General features: G+C 40.6%; 1 long non-coding RNA gene across 2 annotated transcripts in view; it reads right to left on the bottom strand.

Moving 5' to 3' along the window:
* Positions 1-20,005, bottom strand: part of LOC144577648 (uncharacterized) — a 57,189-nt gene extending 37,184 nt beyond the window's left edge. For both annotated transcript variants that reach the window (XR_013522020.1, XR_013522021.1), the window contains exon 1: positions 19,865-20,005. This is a non-coding gene — a long non-coding RNA (uncharacterized LOC144577648). The remainder of the gene's footprint in view (positions 1-19,864) is intronic.
* Between the last annotated feature and the right edge of the window lie 5,039 nt (positions 20,006-25,044).

The following is a 25,044-nucleotide window of genomic DNA, read 5'->3' as shown; positions in this document are numbered from 1 at the left end:
GCCTTGTCATTCACAATTGGATGGGACTTTTTAGGGGACTTCCTTGGGGAAGGAGTGAATTCATTTTTTGACCAAAAGGGAGGAAAGCAAATATTTTTAATCATGGCGATTGGTGGGGGTGGGGTTGGGGGGGTGGGGAGGTGAGATTATATTGTCTTCAGTTATTTGCTTCTCTCTCTTTCTGAGTTATTTTCCACAACATTGACACTAGGCTTGGCTTGTGACTTGCTGTGGCCAAAGAATGTGAGTAGAAGAAATGCATGTCACTTCTGAGCAGAAGCATTAACGACCATCTCATGGTTTGATCATTGTTCTTTCCCTTCCTTCTGTCACAGACTAGTAGATCCCAGATGGATCCTCTACCTTTAGTGTCGATCCGGACTGAAAACCCCTTGGCACAAAACCACAGCCTATTAGTGGCCAGTATATAATGTCAGCAAGAAAATAAAATTTTGTTTTTGTAAGAATCCGATATTTTAGAGTTGTTTATTGTTGCAGCAAAGCTGAAGTTATATAACAATATGTGACAAATACATTTATATTCCTGTAGTTATAGGTATTTCTGTTAAAATGAAAAACAAGACAGGAATGCCTTCTGTAGAAAAAACTAACTCAATTTCTCCCACTATACTTTTACAACTGCTTCTGCCACCAGAACGCAAGTGAACAATTCAGCAGCAGACACCAACTAGGTGTCCTCTAATTCAATTCAACATGACTTACCTGGAGATAGCATCTGATCACACAGGTTGAGGACTTAGACCCACAAGACTGAACCCCACTCTGATGCCAATTGCAAGCCCACGGTTGTTTTACCTGCATGTGTGACCAACTGGCTGTAAATTGGGGTTCCCATGAGACCCCCTTCTAGGGTTCAAATTAATTTGCTAGACCGGGTCACATAACTCAGGGAAACACTTGTGTTTACTGGTTTATTATTTTTAAAATGACGAAAAATCGTATTTTATTATTTGATAAAATAAATAATGAAGATAAAGAGATGCATAGGGTGAGGTGTGGGGAAGGGCAGGGAAACTTCCACGCCCTCCCTGGGCAGCCATCCTCCAGGAACTTCCATGTGTTTAACTATATGGAAGCTCCGCTGAACTCTGTCCTCTTGGGCTTTTAGAAGAGCTTCATTTTGGAGGCATGACTGATTCAACCATTAGCCATTAGTGATCAACCTAACCTTCAGTTCCTCTACCCTCCTCAGAAGTTGAGGAGCAGGGTTGAAAAGTCCCAGCTCTCTAATTTTACACTAGTCTTTCTGGTGACCAGCACCCATCATGAAGCTATCTAGGGCAGCCAGGCAGCAGTCAACTTGTTAGCATACAAAAAGACACTTTATCACTTTGGGGATTCCAAGGATTTTAGGAGTTGTGTGTTAGCAAATGGATGGAGACCAAATATGTATTTCACAACATCATACTATTATTATGATTATTTAACATTTGTCTAAATATTTTAGTAAATGAAATAAACTAATATGCACAGTATAAATACGGAAAGAAAGAGGTGAAACGTTTTGCTGGCAATATAATTTTATATCTGATATCATCAAGAAACTAGTAAAAAATAAGTAGAAGTAAAAAAAAGAATTTGATGGCTCGGATAGATACAACATGAAGATATAGAATCATTAACTTTTTCTGTGTGAGCCATGCCCACATACAAATGAAAATGAGGAAACTATTCCATTCATAATAGAAACAAAAATCATCAAATAGGAATAAATTATACGAGAAACGAATAGGACCCATGTAAAAAATAAAATCCTACTGGAGGACAAAAATAGGATCTGAACATCTAGAAATTTATACCATGTTCTTGAAAAGTAATACTTATTCTCAAATAGATCTGTTCTGAAAATAGTATATACATTTAGTACAACTTCCTTAGAATCTCTCTGGCAATTTTAATTGTATAAAATACTCAAATTGATGGATAAAGAATGATAGTATTAGCCTGGCTAACATGGTGAAAACCCATCTCTGTTAAAAATACAAAAATTAGGTGGGCATGGTGGAGCCCACCTGTAATCCCAGCTACTCAGGAGGCTGAGGCAGGAGAATTGCTTGAACCCGGGAGGCGGAGGTTGCAGTGAGCTGAGATCACACCATTGCACTCCAACCTGAGCGACAGATTGAGACTCTGTCTCAAAAAAAAGGCAGTATTAAAACTATTTAAAAGCCAGAATAATAAAAAAAGTACAGTTTAGGCACAAGACTACCCAAAAATCAGTAAAAAATAACAAAGAGAGCTCGGAATTGTGTAATACATCACAAAGGTGATATTTCATTATTTCATTGTGGGGAAATTTAATTAATAGTCTCATCACAATTGGATATGCTCTTGGAAGAAAATAAATTTGGGCCCCCTAGTTTATATTATGAAATAAATTTCTAATCAATTTAAGACTTGAAAGTAAAAAATACATAATAACCATTTTAGTAAAAAATTAGGTTATTGTCTGTATTCCTAAGAATTAAAGAAATCTTTTAAAGGCAGGTGATAAACCTAACCTTCATGAAACTTCAAGGTTATTATTTGTAGTGCAAGATATACCAAAAAACAAAATCACTAGGTAAACAAGCTGGGAAAAATAAATTCAAATGATAGAAAAAAATTGTATCTATATATATTAAAAAAAGCTCTGTCATAATTTAATAAGATAAAGATAATCAACCCAATAGCAAAATAGGTTGGGGATATGAATGGGCAATTGACAGAAGAGCAAGTGTGATAAAACGTTCAATCTCCTCCAATAGGCAGAGAAATGGAAATGAAAATTACCATGATCATAGCCATCAGAGTGGCAAAAATCAAAGTGTAATAGCACCTATTATTAGCAGAGATGGGAGTTGGGGCAATGGCACTTTCATATATCACTGGTAGAAATGTGAAAAAGCAATTCAAGATCTCTATTGAAAATTTAAATGCACATGGAGTTCAAACCAGAATCTCACTCCTGGGACTCTACTATAGAAATAAAAGCCCCAGTATTATAACTGTGTGTGTGTGTGTGTGTGTTTTAGTAACAAAAAGCTGATAACAAATCAAAACTCCATTAATAAAAGAATAGCTGAATGATAAGGCATACAGTAGAATTTTATGCAAAAATTGAAAATTATTTACCTATACTACCTGACCTCAAGAAATTTCCATTATATATTGTTAAGAAACAGAGAATTATATATCGCCAATCCCTTTAAAAATGCCTCCCTTAAACCTCATGTGTGTATATAAACACACATAAATGCACACATGCACGTGCACACATACACATATATTATGCCTATGTGTACATAATGCATAAAGAGTTACATGGGGCCGGGCGCGGTGGCTCAAGCCTGTAATCCCAGCACTTTGGGAGGCCGAGGTGGGTGGATCATGAGGTCAAGAGATCGAGACCATCCTGGTCAATGTAGTGAAACCCCATCTCTACTAAAAATAAAAATAAAAAAAATAAATAAAAAATTAGCTGGGCATGGTGGCACATGCCTGTAATCCCAGCTACTCAGGAGGTTGAGGCAGGAGAATTGCCTGATCCCAGGAGGCAGAGGTTGCAGTGAGCTGAGATCGTGCCATTGCACTCCAGCCTGGGTAATGAGAGCGAAACTCCATCTCAAAAAAAAGAGTTACATGGAAGAATGGTCACTGAAATGTTAGTTGTTTTAAAGGTGGCTTTTACATTTTTTCTTAATGTATTGATTATTTTGCTTTTTTTTTAATTTCAATTTTTATTTTAGATTTAGGGGGTACATGTACAGGTTTGCTACCTGAGTGTATTACATGATGTTGAGTTTTGGTGTACAAATGATCCTTCATCCAGATACTGAGCATAGTATCTAATAATTAGTTTTTCAACCCTTTTCTCCCTTCCCCCTCCCTACAACAGTCCCTAGTTTCTTTTGCTGCCATCTTTATGTCCATGAGTATCCAATGTTTAGCTCCCACTTCTAAGTGAGAACATGCGGTATTTGGTGTGCTTACTGTATTACTTTGCATAGGATAATGGATTACTTTGCTTAGGATAATGGCCTTCAACCTGATCCATGATGCTGCAAAGGACATTACTTGTTTCTTTTTTATGGCTGCATAGTATTCCATAGTATGTATATACCACACTTTCTTTATCTAATCCATCATTGATGAGCACCTAGGTTGATTCCACATCTTTGCTATTGTGAATATTTCTGCATTGAACATCCAGGTGCATGTGTCTTTTTGGTAGAACAATTTATTTCCCTTTACATATATACCCAGTAATGGGATCGCTGGGTCAAATGGTAATTCTGTTTTTAGTTTCTTGGAGAAATCTCCAAACTGTTTTCCACCGTGGTGAACTAATTTACATTTCCACCAACAGTGTATAAGCATTCCCTTTACAGTCCAACCAATAACATATAAGTATTTCCTTTTCTCCACAGCCCTCCAGAATCTGTTACGAACTGACTTTGTAATAATAGCCATTCTAACTGGTATGAGACGGTATCTCATTGTGGTTTTGATTTGCATTTATCTGATGATTAGTGAGTGATATTGAGCATTTTTTTCCATATGTTTGTTGGCTGCTTGTGTGTCCTCTTTTGAGAAATTATCCATTTTTTAATGGGGTTATGTGTTTTTGCTTAAGTTTCTTATAGATTTTGAACATTAGACCTTTATCATGTGCCTAGTTAGTGAATATTTTCTCCAATTCTGTAGGTTCTCTGTTTACTCTGTCAATAGTTTCTTTTTGCTCTGCAGAAGCTCTTTATTTTAATTAGGTCCCACTTGTCAATTTTGTTTTTGTTGCAATTGCTTTTGAGGACATAGTCATAAATTATTTCCTAAGGCTGATGTCCAGAATGGTGTTTCCTAGGTTTGTTTCTAGGATTCTTACAGTTTGAAGTCTTACATTTAAATCTTTAATCCATCTTGAATTAATTTTTGTATACAATGAAAGGTAGGATCCAGTTTCGTTCTTCTGCATATGGCTAGCCTGTTATCCCAGCACCATTTATTGAATGATGAGTCCTTTCCTTATTGCTTATTTTTGTTGATGTTGTCAAAAACCAGATGGCCATAGGTGTGTGGCTTTATTTCTGGGTTCTCTATTCTATTCCATTGGTCCGTGTGTCTGTTTTTGTATCAGTATCATGCTTTTTTTGGTTACTGTAGCTTTATATTATAGTTCGAAGTCAGGTAATGTGATGCTTCCAGCTTCGTTCTTTTTGCTTAGGATTGCTTTGGCTATTCAGGCCCTTTTTTAGCTCCATATAAATTTTGGATTTTTTTTTTTTTAGTTCTCTGAAAAATAATGTTGGTTTGATAGGAATAACATTGAATCTGTAGATTGCTTTGAGCAGTATGATCTTTTTAACAATATTGATTCTTCCAATCTATGAGCATGGAAAGTACCTTTCCATTTACTTGTGTTATCTGATTTCTTTCAGCAGTGTTTTGCAGTTCTCGAGATGGAGATCTTCTACCTTCTTGGTTAGATGTATTCCTAGGTATATTTTATGTGTGTGTGGTTATTGTAAATGGGATTGCATTCATGATTTGGTTCTTAGCTTGAATGTTATTGGTGGAGAGAAATGCTACTGCTTTTTGTACATTGAAACTTTATTGAAGTCGTTTATCAGTTCCAGGACCTGTTGTCAGAGTCTTTAGGGTTTTCTAGGTATAGAATCATATCATCAGCAAAGAGGGACAGTTTCACTCCGTCTTTTCCTATTTGGATGCCTTTGATTTCTTTCTTTTGCCTAATTGCTCTGGCTAGGACTTCCTGTTTTACAATTTCAAATGTTTGATTTATATCAGGAGTGCCTTACTCCATTTGGGCTGCTATAACAAAACACTGGGTAGCATATAAACAATAAAAGTTTACTTCTCACCATTCTGGAGGCTGGGAAGTATAAGACTAAGGTGCCAGCAGAGTCTGGCGAGGGCCTGTTTACTGCCACATAGGCAGCTCTTTTTGCTGTGTCCTCACATCCTGTCTCTTTTTATACAGTTGCTAATTCCAATCATGAGGCTCCACCTTCCTGACCTAATCATTTCCCAAAAGTCCCACCTCCTGATACCATCACCTGCAGTTTAGGTTCCAATATATGAATTTTGGAGGGACACAAATATTCAGAACATAACGAGGAGAACTTCTTTCACCATGGGGAGGAAGAAATTGAACAAATGCTTAGAGCTGTGTGCCTCAGTAGAGATACATCAGCATTATTCTTAAATGGTAAATACTTATAAAAATGTAAATGTTCAAAATTAGACTTTGAGTAAATAAATTATGATCTATTCATAAAAATGCTGTGAAGTAGCCATCAAAAATAATAAAATAAGTATATATTTGTTGACATGTAAAATATTCATTTTATTGACAGAAAACAAAATTATTAAAAAACATCCATAGCATACCATCTAAAAGAAAAAATATATTGGTTGGTCCGAAGGTAGTGAGTTATCTCAATTGATTGTTCATAGTCAGTTACAGATCGAATTCCTTGTTCTACTCTTTCCCCCTTCTCACTACTGCACTTGACTAGTCTTTAAAAAATAAAAATAAAAAAATAAAAAAAATTATATTTTTTATGTGTGTACATCTACTCATATGTACATATGCAAATAAATATAGAATTACACAAACATTATAGATCAGCGTTTTGAAGGAGATACTCTCAAACATATTAACAGGGTTTATCTCTTGATGCCAGGCTTGCAAGTGGCTTTATTTTCTTCTTTATTTTCTATTTTTTGATATTATACATGTAACTTGCATCAACAAAGAAAGTGCTGACATTTTTCCATTGTGCATCCCCAATTTAGGTTGGTTATTTTTCAATCCTGAGGGGGAAGAGGAATTATCTACAGAAGGGAACATTTCTGGGAGATCTTTCGGGCTCTCAGTTCTTCTCCTTATAATTTTTGATTGTCCTGGAACCCAGGTCTTATTAGAGGAGGTAGACTTTATTCTTTATTGTTATTTTTTTCCTTGTTGTTAAACATTAAAGTCAAGCTTTGAGAAGCTGGTGTCAACTTTATTAGCTCTAATCCTGGCTGCATGGATTAAGATTAGTAATTTTGTTAGTTATTCCCCACCCACCACACCATTTTCTGTGTCCCTTAATGATGTGTGTATTCCTACAGGATCTGTTTATGAACTAGATGAGAAAGACAGACTCATCACTTCAAAGTCACAGTTTATTTTAATGCATTTGACCTGATTCACTGGATCTAAACCCAACTGACTTCTGGCCATTTTGAAAAGAATGAAGGTTGGCTACTTCCAAGAAAATCCCAGAGAAAGTGCACAGGCCCTAAAGGATCTTACAAGTGAGGAATTCCAGGAATGCTTTTGAGGAATGGCTGTGAAGAGACTGGGCCTCCTCTAAGCTCAGGTCCTGGGTTTGGAGACTCAGGATAAGACCAGTTTGCTATTTATCTCTTTTAGACCCCAAGGATTGGCCAACCTCCTGCCTGCTGCCAACTTCTACCTGGATTTCTACAAGACTTAAGATGTAATACATTCATGTCTCAATTTATCAATAGTTAGGTTTCTATAAATCCTGGGAAATTTGGAAAGCTGATCTAAAAATCAGTTTAAAAATGAATTAAAAGCAAGGGATATTTCCTAGAATCTTAATTTTTTTTCTGTTTCATATTAATAAGAAGAATAAATAGTTAATGAAAAATCTTACTTACGTAATAGTGACCAAAAAGAAGCCACTGAATAATAAGGTATACTTGAATCACAAACAACAAAAGTTTACAAATATAGTAGCTGTGTTTTAAATGCCTTCATTACGGGAATTCTTGCATGTGAAGTGTTTATTACCCTTAATGATGCCCAGGTTTTGCCTTTTTTTAACCTTGAGATAATTTTAATGAATTATTACGAGTCTGCTAATGTCTATGTTTCATTCGCCTTTTGTACAATAGGCTTATTACCTCCATTTTTATATGTTAATAAGATTTGACTCCTTTTTCTTCTGCGGGCCTCCCTATGATGCTGATGATTTCTAGTTACTGTTTTACCTGCAAGTTAAAAATAATTTAGAAAATACACAAGTTCATGTGGCTCGATGAGTATAGACATTAGGAAGGAAGCAATGGCTGGTCCTGTGCCAGGAATCTGATTGAGAGTTGCTTCATACATTTGGACTTGGCCCTGTTCTGTATTGTCAGAGAAAGAGCTCCCCAGATTTTTGGCAGGCATTTTAATCCCCTTATTCTTATACTTGCATTTGTTTTTTTTTTTTGAGACGGAGTCTTGCTCTGGCACCCAGGGTGAAGTACGGTGATGCAATCTCGGCTCACTGCAACCTCTGCCTCCTGGGTTCAAGCAATTCTCCTGCCTCAGCCTCCCAAGTAGCTGGGATTACAGGTGTGTGCCAGCATGCCCGGCTAATTTTTGTATTTTTAGTAGAGATGGGATTTCACCATGTTGGCCAGGCTGGTCTTGAACTCCTGATCTCAGGTGATTCCCCCACCTCGGCCTCCCACAGTGCTGGGATTACAGGTGTGAGCCACTGCACCTGGCCATATGTATACATTTTTGAACAATGTTAACTTGATTCAAATTTAATGCTTTTCTCTGTTTACTTTTTAGTGTAAATGAAACTAGATTTATTCTTTCAGAGCTGTTTTACTGGTTCCATTCTGAGCCATAGGACCCATCACCCAACCCTTGATTTGGAGCCTGTTCAGACTCAGGCCTCACATGAGTTTGAGTTGCTTCACTACTGGGGAGTGTTACTTCTCCAATTCACTGTCATTCTTTGTTATGTGTATCTCAAGAACACTTAAATAAAACACAAAACCTCAGTCTCCTGAGGTGACTTGGTTCATGTGTGGAGTCCCAGGCTGTGTGTGGATCAACGAAAGCTGGCCCTCATCCTGGTCCTGGACATCTGGAAAGATGTGGGAGGGACAGGAATTGGGTCTAAGGCAAAGTGGCTGAGCCAAGGAAAGGAAAAGGCAAAGTCAGCCCAGGATCTGGGCAGGGTTGAGGGGTGGTGTGGGGTGTGAGTAGTTTCCCCAAGGCCAAGAGGTGCAGAAAGGAATAGTGTTTTTCTGATGTCATACAGTGTGTCGGGGTCTCTGAATGCTTTTAGAAAGTTACATTCATGTGGAAACAGGGGTCCTTGGTTGTTAATATAAAACATATTACTTTAAATTTATACTGTATATTTATTCTTCTGGCAACACTGAATCTCATCTTTGCTTTAGTCCAGTGGCTTCTAAACTTCTGCACTGAGACCCATGGAAACACCTTTTGCATCCCAACCCATGATGCACATCTATACACTCCTGAAATACAAGTTCAGTATAACAATGTGTATTGTTATTACATATGATATCCTCCGATACTTATCTTGCTTTCCCCTGCATTCCCCTGCCTTCCCTTGTCTTCTCCTGTATTTTTCTGTTTTTGTTGTTTGTTTTTTTTGAGACAGGGTCTCGTTCTGTTACTTAGGCTGGAGTGCAGTGGCCCAATCTTGGCTCACTGCAGCCTCGGCCTCCCTGGTTCAACTGATTCTGGTGCCTCAGCCTCCCAAGAAGCTGTGAGATTACAGGTGTGCACCACCACTCCTGGCTAATTTTTAAAAATATTTTTAGTAGAGACGGAGTTTCACCATGTTGGCCAGGCTATTCTCAAACTCCTGACCTCAGAGGATCAGGTCCACCTCAGCCTCCCAAAGTGCTGGGATTACAGGTGCAAGTTACCATGCGTGGCCTCTTCTCTTGTATTTCTAAAGATACTGGCCGAGCGCGGTGGCTCAAGCCTGTAATCCCAGCACTTTGGGAGGCCAAGGTGGGTGGATCACGAGGTCAAGAGATCAAGACCATTCTGGTCAACATGGTGAAACCCCGTCTCTACTAAAAATACAAAAAATCAGCTGGGCACGGTGGCGCATGCCTGTAATCCCAGCTACTCAGGAGGCTGAGGCAGGAGAATTGCCTGAACCCAGGAGGCGGAGGTTGCGGTGAGCCGAGATCGCGCCATTGCACTCCAGCCTGGGTAACAAGAGTGAAACTCCGTCTCAAAAAAAAAAAAGATACTGATTGTGACCCACCAAATTCATCCCATAGCTTACTAATGAATTGCAACCTGAAGATCGAAATTCTTTTTCATTTCACTCAGCATAGCTCCTTCCAACTGCTGTGGCTACCCCAGCATAAGCACCATGCTTTTCTGACGTCCTAAGCAAACCCAGGGCAGCCCTAGCTCTGCTGCCCCACCTCGTCCTTCTGTTTGTCCCTCCCTCCTCGCCTCTCATAGCCACTCCCTCTCAGCCATGTTTCCCATCTCACTTTTACTTGAGCTCTCAATTTTGGAGAGAGAGAACAAAAAATCATTTCCCAAAATATAGTAAGCATACCTAGCCTGGGGCCAAGACGACTTTAGGGACACAGAGATGAACATATTCTCCTTTTGCTAGTTATAGCCTTCCTTTTTCTAGTTGTCATCTATTCATAACAAGTGATGCTGGTTTTCTTTTTAAAATAATAAAAAGCAGTTGTAGGTAAAGTTTGTGAATACTTGCAGTATGTCAGGCACTATTTTCAGAACTTTACATATAGAAATTTGTTTAACCTCCATGACAATCCTATGAAGCACTGACTATTACTATATTATTGAGATGGAGTTTTGCTCTTGTTACCCAGGCTGGAATGCAGTGGCGCGATCTTGACTCACTGCAATCTCTGCCCCCTGGGTTCAAGCGATTCTCCTGCCTCAGCCTCCGGAGTGCTGGGATTACAGGCACCCACCACCATGCCTGGCTAATGTTTTTTATTTTTAGTAGAGATGGGGTTTCACCATGTTGGCCAGGCTGGTCTTGAACTCCAGACCTCAGGTTATCTGCCTGCCTCAGCCTCCCAAAGTGCTGGGATTACAGGTGTGAGCCACCGCACCTGGCCAGCAGTTACTATTATTATTACCACCAATTCACAGGTGAAAAAACCCCAGAGGCACAGGGAAGTTAGGAATTTGCCCAAGATCACACAGCTAGTAAGTGGAGGGACCAGGAAGTTTAGCACCTTGGAAGAAAGTCAACTCTAGAAACAGCATGGATTCAAACTCTCATTCTATCACTTTCTAACTGTGTGAACTTAGGCAAGTTATTCAGTCTACCTGTGTGTCGGTTTTCATATCTCTGCCTCAGTTTCCTCCTGAATCTAACACACCATCAATTTATATATCACTTAAAAACATTTAAAAGTATAAATTTAATCATGACTGGCTGGGTGTGGTGACTCTTACCTGTAATCCCAGCATTTTGGGAAGCTGATGCGGGGGATTCACTTGAAACCAGGAGTTTAAGACCAGCCTGGGCAACATAGCAAGACTGTGTCTCTTAAAAAAAAAAAAATTAACCATGACTTATATGCTTTCTTATCAGTTATTCATCCTGATAACAGAGAATGTTAAAACATAAAAAAGAACATCTTAGAATCGATGAAATATAATAATACTACATTGTAGGATTGTCAAGAGTCCATGAATGTAGTATTTATTACAGAGCCTGATACACAGGAAGTTCTTCGTCAGTGTTAGCTATTCTGGTTGTTGCAATGGTTGTACCTATTTAAGAGGGGAAGGAACTGAGACCCAGAGAGATTACATTCTCAGGTTGCCCTGGTAGGAAATTGGTGGTCCCCAGATTTGGCTGAGGTCTGTAACTCTCCTGCTGAGTGGCGCTGCCTGTCTCCAAGTCGGGTGAGGCCTGGCTTATGTCTAAACACCAGGGCAGTGGGCTTTCATTTTGCTTTATGGGCCTTCATCAAGAACTCTCAGCTGGGTGTGGTGGCTCACGCCTGTAATCCCAGCACTTTGGGAGGCTTAGGCAGGTGGTTAGCCTGAGCTCGTGAGTTCAAGACCAGCCTGGTAACATGGTGAAACGCTGTCTCTACTAAAAATACAATAATTAGCTGGGTGTGGTGGTGTGTGCCTGTAATCCCAGCTATTTAGGAGGCTGAGGCATGAGAATCGCTTGAATCTGAGAGGTGGAGATTCCAGTGAGTCGAGATCATGCCACTGTACTCCAGCCTGGTGACAGAGTGAGACTCTGTCTCAAAAAACAGGAAAAAGATCTGTTGAGCCCATTTGCCTCAGGACCTTCCAGGTCTTTGCCTTTTCTGTTTCCAGAGTCCTGGAGGTCATAGCCACGTCCCACATTCCGCCCCCATTCCCAGGGGAGTGTCTAGACTTTCTGACTCAAGGCAAATTACCAAATGTATAAATGCCCATTTTACTTAATGACTTTACTTCCACTTTTCACAGAATCTCGGAAGTGGCCAGGAATAGTCCCAAACCCTGTAATCTTTCATAGAGCTGAGCTAAATTAAGCAGGTACTGTTCCTCCAGAATTCCTCTCCCAAGCCCTTAACATTGATGTGTGTCCCTCACTGCTTTGCTCATAGAACAGATGTTTGAAAAAATGTCACTTGACTGTGAAGAAGGAAAAAATGTTGTTAAAATGTGGATTTCCACTCCCACCCCCATACATAAGTTCTTGGATCTACTGCTAATGCACTCTTTATGCATACTTATTCAACACAAATACACCTCCACTCATGCACACACATAATATGCAACAGAGTCCCTACCCTCACCATTCACATGGACATTGCAATCACAAGGATTTTCTAACTTACATTTTTAATATTTTGCTCCATAACCATGGCTTTGAGCGAATTATTTCACATCTTCTTAATGTACACCAGAAATGGCATTTACATCTCAGTCTGGCAGTAGGTTCACTAACAGGCAAGGCAGAAAGAACAAATTTGGTCATAGCCAGATGACGGAGCCACAGACCCCTGCTTGGTTTCTGGTGTCCTTGGCAGGCTGCCTTAGAAGGAACTCTGTCCTCTGTGAACTCAGGCATTGGATGTAATAAGCACTGACTTCCACATGAAAAGACAAAAGCTTTGTCGTACAGAGAGCACTAGGTCTTAGGGGATGACTTAGTGCCTTAGATTCCCATAGCAGTACAAAGGTTAAACCTGACACTATTAATTGCAACCTTTCCAGATAATTATTTTCTCCTTTACCCTATTGGGACTGCTTATGTTCTCCGAGAAAGCTCCCTGGGGTGAGCTTTCCTTACTTGCCATCTTCTTTTGTCTTCAGGAGAGTGAAAGCAAGGCGTGGGGCAGCTCAGATCAAGCGTTTGCTGTCTCCTGCCTTTTTATCATGATGACACACTGAGGGCACTTTGAGAGCGAGAACTGTCCTCTAGAGGGAGAGAAAGGAACACACACTGGAGGCTGACGTGGTCTGTATCATCCCCAGTAGCTCTGAGTTGTAATGCTTTGAAGGAGGACCCTGGCTGGGATGCTTCTTCCCCCAAGACAAGGCATAGAAACCAGAACCCCTTTTCCTGAAAGACAGCCATAAAACCTAAAGATATTCCATATAAAAATGGACAAGAAAGAAATCATCTGACCTACCTTGTCTGACTGTAGTTCAGAAGACCCCCATTCCAGAGAGAGTCCCCATTCTGAGAGGGCAAAAGTCCCCATACCCAGAAGGAAGAAACGCTACACAGGGAGACAAAGAAGAACCTGAACAGACAGGCCTTGCGGGGCCTCCCCGCTCAGTCTGTTAGCATAAGAGCAGACCCTTTCTATCATGTTTCCACATAGCTGTCCACGCTTTGTTGAACCTAAGCATAAAAATGGACAATTTCCCTTGTAACGTTGGGTCTTCATTCTGAAGACTCCCATGTATACATGTGAAATAAATGTGTATGCCTTTTCTCCTATTAATCAATCTGTTTCATGGCAGTGATCTTACAGCAAACCTTAGGCCCCAAGGGCCTCCGTCCCCACACTATTCTCAGAATCACAGGTTGAGGCTGGCTCCCACCCAGCCACCCACTGACCTCTCTGAGGCCAGGGGTGAGCTTACTTTTCAACACCAGGAATCATTAGGCTTCTCCATTTCATGAAAGAGAGACCCAAAGCCCTCTCCCAAGCCCAGTAAAAGGGAATGATTTGTTTTCTTCTTTACATCTTGTAAAACTGAAACGCTACACCCATTAAACACCAACTATCCATTTCCCTTTCCTCCAGGCCCTGACACTCACCATTCTACTTTTTGTCTCTATGGTTCTGACTACACGTGTACCTCATATAAGTAGATTTTTTTTTTTTTTTGAGACAGAGTCTCACTCTGTTACCCAGGCTGGAGTGCAGTGGCACAATCTCAGGTCACTGCAACCTCTGCCTCCTGGGTTCAAGTGATTCTCCTGCCTCAGCCTCCCAAGTAGCTGGGATTACAGGCACCTGCTACTATGCTCGACAGGGTTTCATCATGTTGGCCGGGCTGGTCTCGAACTCCTGACTTCAAGTGATCCGCTGGCCTCGGCCTCATAAAGTGCTGGGATTAGAGGCATGAGCCACCATGCCTGGCCATATAAGTGGAGTTATACAATATCTTTTTGTGACTGGCTTATTTCATTTGATGTAATGTCCTCATATGTTGTAGCATGTCAGATTTTCTTTTCTAAGACTGAACACTATTCCACTGCATGTATGCACCATATTTTCCTTATCCATATGTTGATGGACACGTGCCAAAGACACATGTTTTCATTGAATTATTTTCAGCTTCAGAGTGCCAAAGAGCCAGTCTATCCCAGGGAACTCCATTTCATATGTATTTTTCAATGACTAACCAATATTTGTTTAAAACTTACAATTTTTACTGATATATAATTTGTAGGTTTCTTTTGTCATCTAACATTTTTCTACTGTGTGATTTTCATGAACTGTTTAGTGTCCCATTGTGGCCTATCAGCCAGAATGGGCTGGGTTAAGCTGTAGTAACAAACAACCCTAAAATCTCAGTGACATAAAACAATTTTTAATTTCTTGCTCACTCTATGTGTCACTTGCAGATCCGTTAGGGTTTAGCTCTGTTGTCACATAATGTTTTCACTCCAGGACCCAGGTAGAAGAAAAACTGACCATGAGAAAAAAAAATTATATACTGGTTCTTAATGTTTCTGCCTAGATGTCACAATGTATATCCTTTCACATTTCCTTAGCTAAAGCTAGTCACATGGCCTCACTTAACCTAAGGTGGGAAAGAAATGAAATCTTACTATGTGTCCAGGAGGAGAATTGGAAATATTTGGTGAACAGCCTTGATGGTTACCATCTATGAGTATAATATAATAAAGAATCCCCTATTTTAGGGCACCTAAGTCTTTTCCAATTTTTTTCTTAAGCTGAGCAAGTTTGTGGATACATATTTCTTTAAGATGATCAAAGAAATATACAAAATTTCAGGTGGAATGTTAGTGGAACCAGCCATTTGTGTTGAGGTGGTGCAAATCTCAAACAAATTATAAGTCCCTAGCAATGATGTGACTTTGACTCTTGGCATTTAGCAATGCTCCAAATATCAATAGTCCAAAGTAAAATAGGCAGAAAAAAAAAAGCCAGAGTACTTAAATTTGCTTCTCAGATTGCCTAAAATCTGTTTATCTATTGTCTGTTTTTTTTTTATTGTTAATACTGAATCTTCTGTGTATTTCTACAGGAAAATTCTCAGTATTATCAGTTCCAGCTAAAACATTACCAATTTGCAAGTTATTCACCATTTGTTGCCTCCACTACTGAATCTACTATGCAGGTTTTGCCTGCCAAACTGAGCACATGTGACTTCACATTCTCCTGCCTCAGCCTCCAGAGTAGCTGAGATTACAGGCACCTGTCACTGTTCTTGGCTAATTTATATATATATTTTTTAGTAAAGACAGGGTTTTACCACGTTGGAAAGGCTGGTCTCGAACTCCTGATCTCAGGTGATCCTCTGGCCTTGACCTCCTAAAGTGCTGGGATTAGAGGCGTGAGCCTCTAATGGCTTCAGGTGCTGTTTTCCAATCTTTTCCAGATGATCCCACATGAAAACTTGCTCTGACACCCAGGTACATATTACCTCTAGCTGTGGACAAGTCCATCTACAAATAATCATACCCTCCACACCCACTGACAGTAAACTCATGTAACAGCTGATGGGCTAATAGCCATTATTAACTTACGGGATTGGCCACTGCCCAAGGTATATCAATATACCACGGAGGTATAACAGAAACTATTTTGACAAATCAAATCCAAGCATTACCGTTATTCAGGGCCAGTTGGGCAACTGGATCTGTGTAACTGCTGGCCAGACAGACTCAGTTGGTAGCTATTCTGCATGAGTTATCTCAAATCCCAAGACAATGGGCAAAATGGCACTACTTTCCAGGTTATGTGAAACATGCAGACTGTGTTCGAACTACTGTTGTCCTCACTGAAACATCCATCCAACCAAGCTATATGTATGTTGCAAACATACCTTCAGTGGTTTTTATTATATATTTTATTATTTAAGACCACTTTACCCTAATCATCTTCCGTGGGTACTTATGTGTGTGAAGTGGGGAAGGGAGATGAAAAAGATCATTTTGAAACGTGTTTGAGAAATACTGGATAAAACAAAGATAATTAAGATTCTTGACTGCAAGACTTTTCAGAGCCTTTGATATACTAAGGTGACAGTAAATTTTCAAAAGGTACCCAGTGTTCATCAGTATAAATGACTACAGAACATTTTCGTAAAGAAACAAAATATTGTTAATGTATGAACAAATGGTTTGCCTGTTTCTTGACCTGTATCCTCAATGAAAACATCTAACCTTGTTCATTCAGCACCTCTCCCTCAATTTGATATTCGTCTCATGGTCCTCACTATGCATCCCCAACTAATCAGAAGTGGAAGACTCAGAGTATCTAGAATGAGGGATTGTCACCAGACAGGGTCAGGGCTTTCTTGAAAGAAATTTAAATGATGAAAATAAAGGGGAAGGGGAAGAAAACAGAAGATCCTACAAGTGCAGAGGGTGTCCAGGATAATTTGGTGCAGAGCTGAGTGCAAAAATTGGGGAAAGAGAGGTGTTGAGAAAGCTTTGAGATGTGAGACAATTATATAAGGGGAAGAGTGAGGAAAAGAAAAATTTAAGAAATGAAGTTAGGAATGATGGATTGTATCTCCTTGAATATTCTTTGAGAAATGAAAGAAAGTGAAAGAGCGTGATCACACTTGGCTACTGAACTGTTTCTTTGAATGCTAACCCTGTTGAGACTGGCCACCTGGGCCCTGGGATTTATTCAAATTACAACAGAACATCTCCACACCAGTATTCCACAAAGTATCTTCATCAAAATGCTGAATAACATTGTCAACTTACACAACCTAGACTAGAGCTAGGGAATGAAGCAACATATTAATTGCTTTTGGCCCAGGGGTCTTTTAAGATTTGTTAAACAAAGATTAGAAGCAATGGCATTTTGTTTTTAAATTTTAAGGATTGAAATAAAACTAAGAATGAATATTTCAGTAAAAAACAAGGTTACAATTTTAGATATTGATTTCATAAAAGAAAACATCAAGGCTGGGTACAGTGGCTCACACCTATAATCCCAGTGGGAAGCTGAGGTGGCAGATCACTTGAAGCCAGGAGTTTGAGACCAGCCTGGCTGACATGACAAAACCTTGTCTCTGCTAAAAATACAGAAGTTAGACAGGTGTGGTGGTAGGTGCCTGGAGTCCCAGCTACTCCAGAGTCTGAGGCATGAGAATTGCTTGAGCCCAGGAGGTGGAGGTTGCAGTGAGCTAAGATGGTGCCACTGCACTTCAGCCTGGGAGGCAGAGTAAGACTCTGTCTAAAAAAAAAAAAAAAGAAAAGAAAACATCAGAGCACTGCTTTCTCACACAATTTAAATTATTAAAATTTGTCAGTTCAAATAAAACTTTTGTTTTTTTGAGACAGAGTCTCGCTCTGTTGCCAGGCGCCAGGCTGGAGTGCAGTGGCACAATCTCAGCTCACTGCAACCTCTGCCTCGCAGATTCAACCAATTCTCCTGCCTCAGCCTCCCCAGTAGCTGGGAATACAGGTGCACGCCACCACACCCAGCTAATTTTTGTATTTTTAGTAAAGACGGGGTTTCACCATGTTGGCCAGGATGGTCTTGATCTTTTGACCTCGTGATCCACCCGCCTCGGCCTCCAAAAGTGCTGGGATTACAGGCTTGAGCCACTGCGCCCGGCCCAAATAAAACTTTTAATAACCCCACTTTGAATTTACATTAGTTCTAAGCCATTTGTTTAGCTAAATATGTATATTACTTGTATATCATACGAGTATACTTGTATAGCATACTGCTTCATTAGATTGTAGGATTCAGTAAATTAATACATGTAAAACTGTCAGAACAGGGTCTGCCATTTAGTTAGAACTCCATACACTGAGTTATCAGTTTTAATACCAAAGTTCATCACTTTAAACATTTTTTTTTTTTGCCTTTTTGCAGTCTCTGAAGTTGGGATGGCATCTTAGTCTGTTTAATCTACTGTAACAAAATACAACAGGGTGGCTTATGAATAAAAGAAATTTATATCTCACAATTCCGGAGGCTGGGAAGGCCAAGATCAAGGCACTGGCAGATTCAGAGTGAGGGCCCGTCTCGTCACAGACAGCTTTCTTCTCACTGTAACCACACATGGCAGAAGGAGCCGAAAGAAAGGGGACGTGCAATCTCTTTTATAAGGACACTAATCTCAGGGGGATGCTGCCCTCCTGACCTAATCACCTCCCAAAGGCTCGACCTCCTAATACTATCAAATTGGGCATAAGGATCTAACATATGATTTTGGGATACACAAAAATTTAGATCAGAGCAGATGGTTTTCCATAAGTCCATTGGTAGTATGTTTTTTCCTCTTAGTGGTACATTAAATAGTTATGTTTCCAACAATTGATATGGTCTTTGATTCAATAAATACATTATTATTAATCCTTTTCTCCCATTAGTTTTGGATATTTTACTATATTTTTGTTTTCCACAAATGATTATCCATCTTTTTATAGATTGATAGTCAACTACATACACCTTATATATTATTTCAAAAAATCAAAGTACCACCCCCTTCTACTCCCATAAGATCTATCAGGGTGAAAGATATTGTGGATAATCAGGATTTCAGGTACTATATCACCCATTTACTATACCTTGGAGAATGTTTGATAAAGGAGTTGAAATAAACAACAAATTAATCAGAAGAGAGACTGCAAGGCAGGGAGATATAAGGAAGACAAGATATGATATTGAGTAATAACCCTTATAAAATATGTAGAAGTTTTCTTAATCAATATTCATGTAATCAGCTTACTGGATTTACCAATAGTCTTCATTCCCTTGAATGTCTGTAGTAGAAACTTTGAGTACATGAATCTGTAGCAGTTAGGGTTCTTTGGTTGCAGTAATGGAACCCAACTCTTTCTTGCTGACTTAAGCAAAAAGGAAGATTTTTGGAAGGTTATAGGACAGCAAAAAGAGTAGACTCAGAGACCAAAATCAGAAAGGACTGGAGCACCAGGCTTTGCACCAGGGAAACCTTATGGATCTTTATGGTGTCAGGAACAACACCCAGCTTTCTTTTCTGGGAGCTACTCCTGGTCAAAATGGGTCTACTCTTTTTCAGGCTGTCTTTCTGGTTGAGGCTGAAAGTGCGGGGAAGGAGCCCATGGATTCTCAGGTCATGTGTCTGCTCCTTGACTGAGGCAGAGCAGAGCACCTTGATCAGAGTCCTACCAGACCATCTCCAAGGGAAGAGGGAAGTCCCCAGAAGGGACTAGGCACTATTACTAAGGGATTGTGGAATGGACACTGGCCTGCCAAAACCCAACAAATGACCACTACCAATCTGAACAACAACAACTAGCACTTGGTTATCCTAGCATGCTAAATGCCACAGTAAACCAGTATGGAAGTCCACTGTAAAATAGAAAGGGCCATAAACATAGCTTACCGTACTTGTACTGCAGAAGACATCCTCCTGGAATAGTACTATAAATAAGGAGCAACTTGAGGGCAGCGTGGGTGGGGCAAATTTCATCCAGCTCAGCCTGCATCCCACAGAGAGCACCACACAGGCAAATGCACAGGCCACAAAGAAAGGGACTGCCCAAGGGCACCCCCAGCTTTTTCCTTTATCCTTGATTTGCCTACTCAGCTGTTAGAGCTGCATGATCCTACAGGTCAATCTCATTAGCTCATGTTCAAAATACTCGACTTTGTGTCCACGTACAAGATTAATTATAGCTGGTAGCTTGACTTACACATTAGATGACTCACCATGTCCATGCAAGCAACCTTAGCTTTTCCCACGGCTGCATGAGTCAACTTGCTTCTGTTAACTTGGGCTAATGATGGTTTGCCTTGTTTCCATCACCTGGCTTTTTTGGTGTTCTGTTCTGCCCCCAAGTGCCGCTTTCTCCTTCCTGACTCACCTTTATCTCCCTGCCTTTGCATTTGCGTTCCTACCGATTCCACTAACAGTGCCCACTCAGGGGCACATGTTCCTGCCATGGAGAAAAACAAACTGAAGCAGAGCTGCTGAGCTTGTCACCTGCTTTCTTGCTAGGAGCATGATGTTAATTTTTGCAAAGGCAAAATTTGCATTCCTTAGACTTAGCAGGAGCAGAGAGGGAGCTAAGTCTTCATGTGAATCTAATCTGCAAACATCCCGGAGTGGAGTCTTTCTGGTTTCCATCTGTTTTATTATTACTGCACTTACCAAGAGTTATCTTTTCCACTCTGGTTTAAATACAATATTAAAGACATTTAGAGAAACACCAGTAATTTAAAGGAAAGTTGCTAAGCCAATATTTTTGTATGAACTTGGGTATGGAAGACTGAGGGAAACTAGAAATGGATGTTAAATACGGCATTTCAACATAGGGTTAGATGGTATTACTTTGATTTATGTTTTTGCTTATTCATGTGTGAGTGCATATTACATGCAGAGTTCTGTTTTAATGACTGATCCTGCACAGAGGCAGGTCTGAGGGTGCCAGGAAACACTTAGGTTTGAACAATATGCCTTGTCCCAACTTGCACTCTGCAACCCCACTCGCTTCCCATCCTTTTGGCTCCTGAGCTCCGGCTTTTCCATTTGCTGACCTTGCCTTGCTCCCTGGATCTCACACCTGGCACCAGTTTTCTGCTCACAGCCTTTTACTGCCTTTCTTGATGAGAGCTTAGATTTTCCTTTTGGTCTTTTCTTCTGCCACTGGCTCAGCCCTGAGCACCGTCATCATCTCCTCTTTGACCAAGGACACCTATAAACAACTCTGTGAGCAGAACCTAGACATTGAAGGCAAAAAGAAAACCAGAATGAAGAATGTATGGTCTATTTGAGGAAATAGGCCTGCATATGCTAACAAACAAGGTTTGAAAAACACAAAAAACATTCCGAAATAGAGCACTGTCCAAAGCCTAACTTTTGGAAATAACTTTGTAGGCTAAGGGTAATAAACAAGATCTATCTTCCATGCCAATTCTAATTGATCGGAGTGCCAGCTGTGGGAAAGGATTCTAAAGCTTCATCTGCATTGAGCTGGAAGGAGTATCTTGATCAATTAGTGACATCGGCCTTGAGCCAGGCAACATGCATTTGCTTATTGCTACCCCTGCCATGACAAATGTCCCACCATTTAGCAATTTTTAAGTAGGAGAGTTTTTAAAAATGAAATCACTATTTTAAGAAGATTAATTTGGTTCTGCACAGAATGATTGCGAGGAGGACAGGATGTTTCCAGAGACAGAAGTTAAAAGGCTCTTATTGTCTTGTTCAATGACAAAATGGCTAAACACAGTTCCCAAAAAATGGGGAGACAGATGACATAAACTGGAGGAGCACTGTTCTCTGCGGAGTGAGGCTGAACCAGTGTCAGTGGGAATTAGCTGGACCTGGGAAGGAAGGCACAGTGGCTGAAGCAGTGATTTCTTATCCCTCCTGACGGGGCCAACAAGGAAGAATGTTGTTTCCCCATCCCCAGTCCAATTCCAAATAGGCATAATTATCGAGAGCAGCAGAAAACTATGTCCCATGCCACTTGTCAATGGGGAGATCTCTCCTCTATCCTTTCCTGCCAAGCACCCAGCAGGTGGTAGATGACCAGTGTGGACTCTGGGTTGGGGCTGGCAAAACTGAAGACTGATGAATGTCTGTGTTTGGATGTCAATCATTGTGGATATAGGAAGAAAAGCATGGATAAAAAACATTTTAAGAAGTAAATTAGAATTGATTGAAAAATAAAGTAAATAGGATTTTGTGAGTAACTAAAAAAGAATTAGGAAAAGTGGAAGTGACTCTACAGTTTCAGATACGGGAAATGGGGAATATAAGAGATTTACAGAGGAAGATGGATTGAAGTGTGGCAGAGACTGCTAAGTTTCTCTAATATCTGTGTTCTCTTTTCCCATAGAACCAGAACTGTAGACTTTTAGCTGGGCATATTACATCTCAGAATAAAGATTGCATTTCCAAGCTTCCTTTCAGCTCAGTGCCTGAGTGTTGTAAGTTCTTGCCTACAGGCTATAAATAGAAGCAACATATGCAAGTTTCGGGTTGCACCTTCCTCCTCCCTTTTCCCCCTTCCCACTGCCAAGGCGGCTTATGAGATGGTGCTGATGAGCTGCTTTGAACTCTATGAGCAAAAGCAACTCTCTAGAGATGGAGTGGCAAGATCAAAGGATCCTGGTCCTTGATGCTGCCATCCGAGCCCAGGACTGCTTACACGTGGGCTGTTACAGAGGTGTGGGCGTCAGAGACATCCTCTATCTGTACCAATTCTCCATTATCACAAGTCTTTATTACATTTTCACCTATATCCTAATTTCTACCAGGAGTGGCTTTTATAAGAAAGGTATGAAAAATTACATGCCAGGGCCAGGTATGGTGGCACCCATTATGTTCCCAGCTACTCAGGAGGCTGAGGCAGGAGGATCTCTTGAGCCCAGAAGTTAGAGGCTGCAATAAGCTATGATTATACCACTGCACTCCAGCCTGGGTGACAGAGCAAGATTCCATCTTTAAAATAAATAAATAAAAGTGACACGCCAGGATAATCAGGCATTTTGCAATGAGATGATTGAACTGCTCTATGTAATTTTCTCAGTAATCATGAGAATGGAGGAAATTCTGGAAAACTAGAGACAACCAAAAAAGTAGGGAACAAAGTTTTTTTTTTTTTTTTTTTTTTTTGAGAAAGCAGGTAGGTCCTGACAGTGAGAGACTGGTAAGCCTGGAGGTGACCTGAGCCAGGTTCTAGACCAGGAAGATCCATGAGCATTTGGAATAAGAGATGTGGACCAGCAGGAGGCAACATAAGCTCATAAAGACCAAAGATAATTTTTTGTTTTGATGGTGACTACAAGACAGGTAAATCATGACATGCTTGTGCACATAACGTATCTGAATGTCTGCAAGGCATTTAATTAGGTCTTTCTGAATTTGTTTCTGGAGAGAAAGAAGGAGTCTCATAGTAGATGATAGCCTTGTTTGATGGATGTGTGTGTAGCTGAGAAGATCTGCATCCACGTGGGAGGAAAGGACTGGTAAGACAAAGTGCCAAACAGGCCCAGCACTCAGACTCCGTTAATACAGGTCTGGAGTGCGTGGCAAGGAGAAAATTGGACTGCCCTACCCACCCAGCTAGAATCTATGTTCCATTCATGATGCCTTGAAAAGAGACATTGGCAGTCTGCTACTCATCCAAAGGAGGGCAATCAGGGTAAATTGGAAATTAAGGAACTGATAAAGAATGGAAAGTGTTTTACTGAAGACCTGAAGCCTTGGGAAGAGGGGCTGGATGATGGCAACAGTCTCCAAATATCTTCAGAATTATTCCTTTAGTACGTTCTATGTGGTTCCATTGGCTGCATGTTTTCCCCAAGGCTATCGCATGAATCAGTGGCAGGCTGGGATTGGAACTTGGGTTTCAAGTGTGCAGAGGGAAGTGGGGCCAGAGCGCTGGTGATCTATTCTGGAGCCTGCCCCTACAAGGAACCTGCTGTTGGGTGCAATAAGCCAATTTTAGTCACAGTTTTCTCATAGCCAACAGCATCCTGGCTGATATTTGAGTCAGGCCAGAGGCAGGGAGGCAGCCACTGTGGTAATCCAAGCAATACGATGGTAAATTGGCCTGAGGCAGTGGCCGTGGGACTGGAGAGAAGTGAGCAGATCCAGGAGACAGGGGAAGGCTACAGAAAACATGCTGCTTGATAAGGGCATGGGATGATGAGACAGGGTGGAGTTTAGGAAATCCCTCAATCACATTTTCCTCTTGACTTACGTGATGAATTCAGATGTATTCTTGTAATACAGAGTTTCTTTTCAATGTCAATTTAGACTCAGGAAGCTCTTCTGTTCCCTCCAAGAAGTCTGCAACTGAGACTGGAAAACCAGGGACGAACTCCCCAGGGAAGAGTGGTAAACAGAAAGATGCCAGCAGTATGTTCTCCCTTTGTTTCCATCCAGTTCCTTTTCTTTTCTGTGTTTATGAGCAGTCATAGAATTTATGAATTTATCTTAGTCCATTCTGAATTTATCTTAGTCCATTCTAGGCTGAAAAGACATCCTTCCACCTACTGACCTCTTTGGAGATTACTGCATGAATCCAGTCCTAAAGAAAGTACCATATCCTAAGGCCTGAAAGCTAATGGTCTCTTCCCACCAGCCCTGCTTTGAAAAGAAACCAGGGTTAGTTCCTGTGTAGGTCCAGGCAGAACTCCAGGGCTGGACTTTCTTTTATCATCTTGGCTGTTTCTTTCACCCAATATTATTTTTAATGGAACCTGTGTCTTTCATTTGCCAGGCTGGGGCTCTTTTTTTTATCATTGGTGCCACAGGGAAGACTTAAGGGAAGGCTTGCTGCCACCACATAAACGCACTATTGTCTTGTGGCTGGAGACATCCCACTTGCCTTTCCAGATCCACTCTCCAGCTTTCTCTCCCTGTGTAGAATACATGAGGCTGAAGCATGAGGTAGCAATAAGCTCATGTTCCCTGCAGCTTCTGCTGGGCCAGTTGCAAGCAAGAGACCAGTGGGAGAGAGGACAGGGAAGCAAGGGTCTTGATTCCTTTAGCATCTCCAATTGGGAACTCTGCAGATGGGCTGAATTCCTTGTACAAAGATTTTAGCT

Source organism: Callithrix jacchus, chromosome 9 (assembly GCF_049354715.1).
Source record: "Callithrix jacchus isolate 240 chromosome 9, calJac240_pri, whole genome shotgun sequence".
Lineage (NCBI taxonomy): Eukaryota > Metazoa > Chordata > Mammalia > Primates > Cebidae > Callithrix > Callithrix jacchus.
The sequence above is the reverse complement of the archived record's forward strand: the minus strand, read 5'-3'. Positions and strand labels throughout refer to the sequence as shown.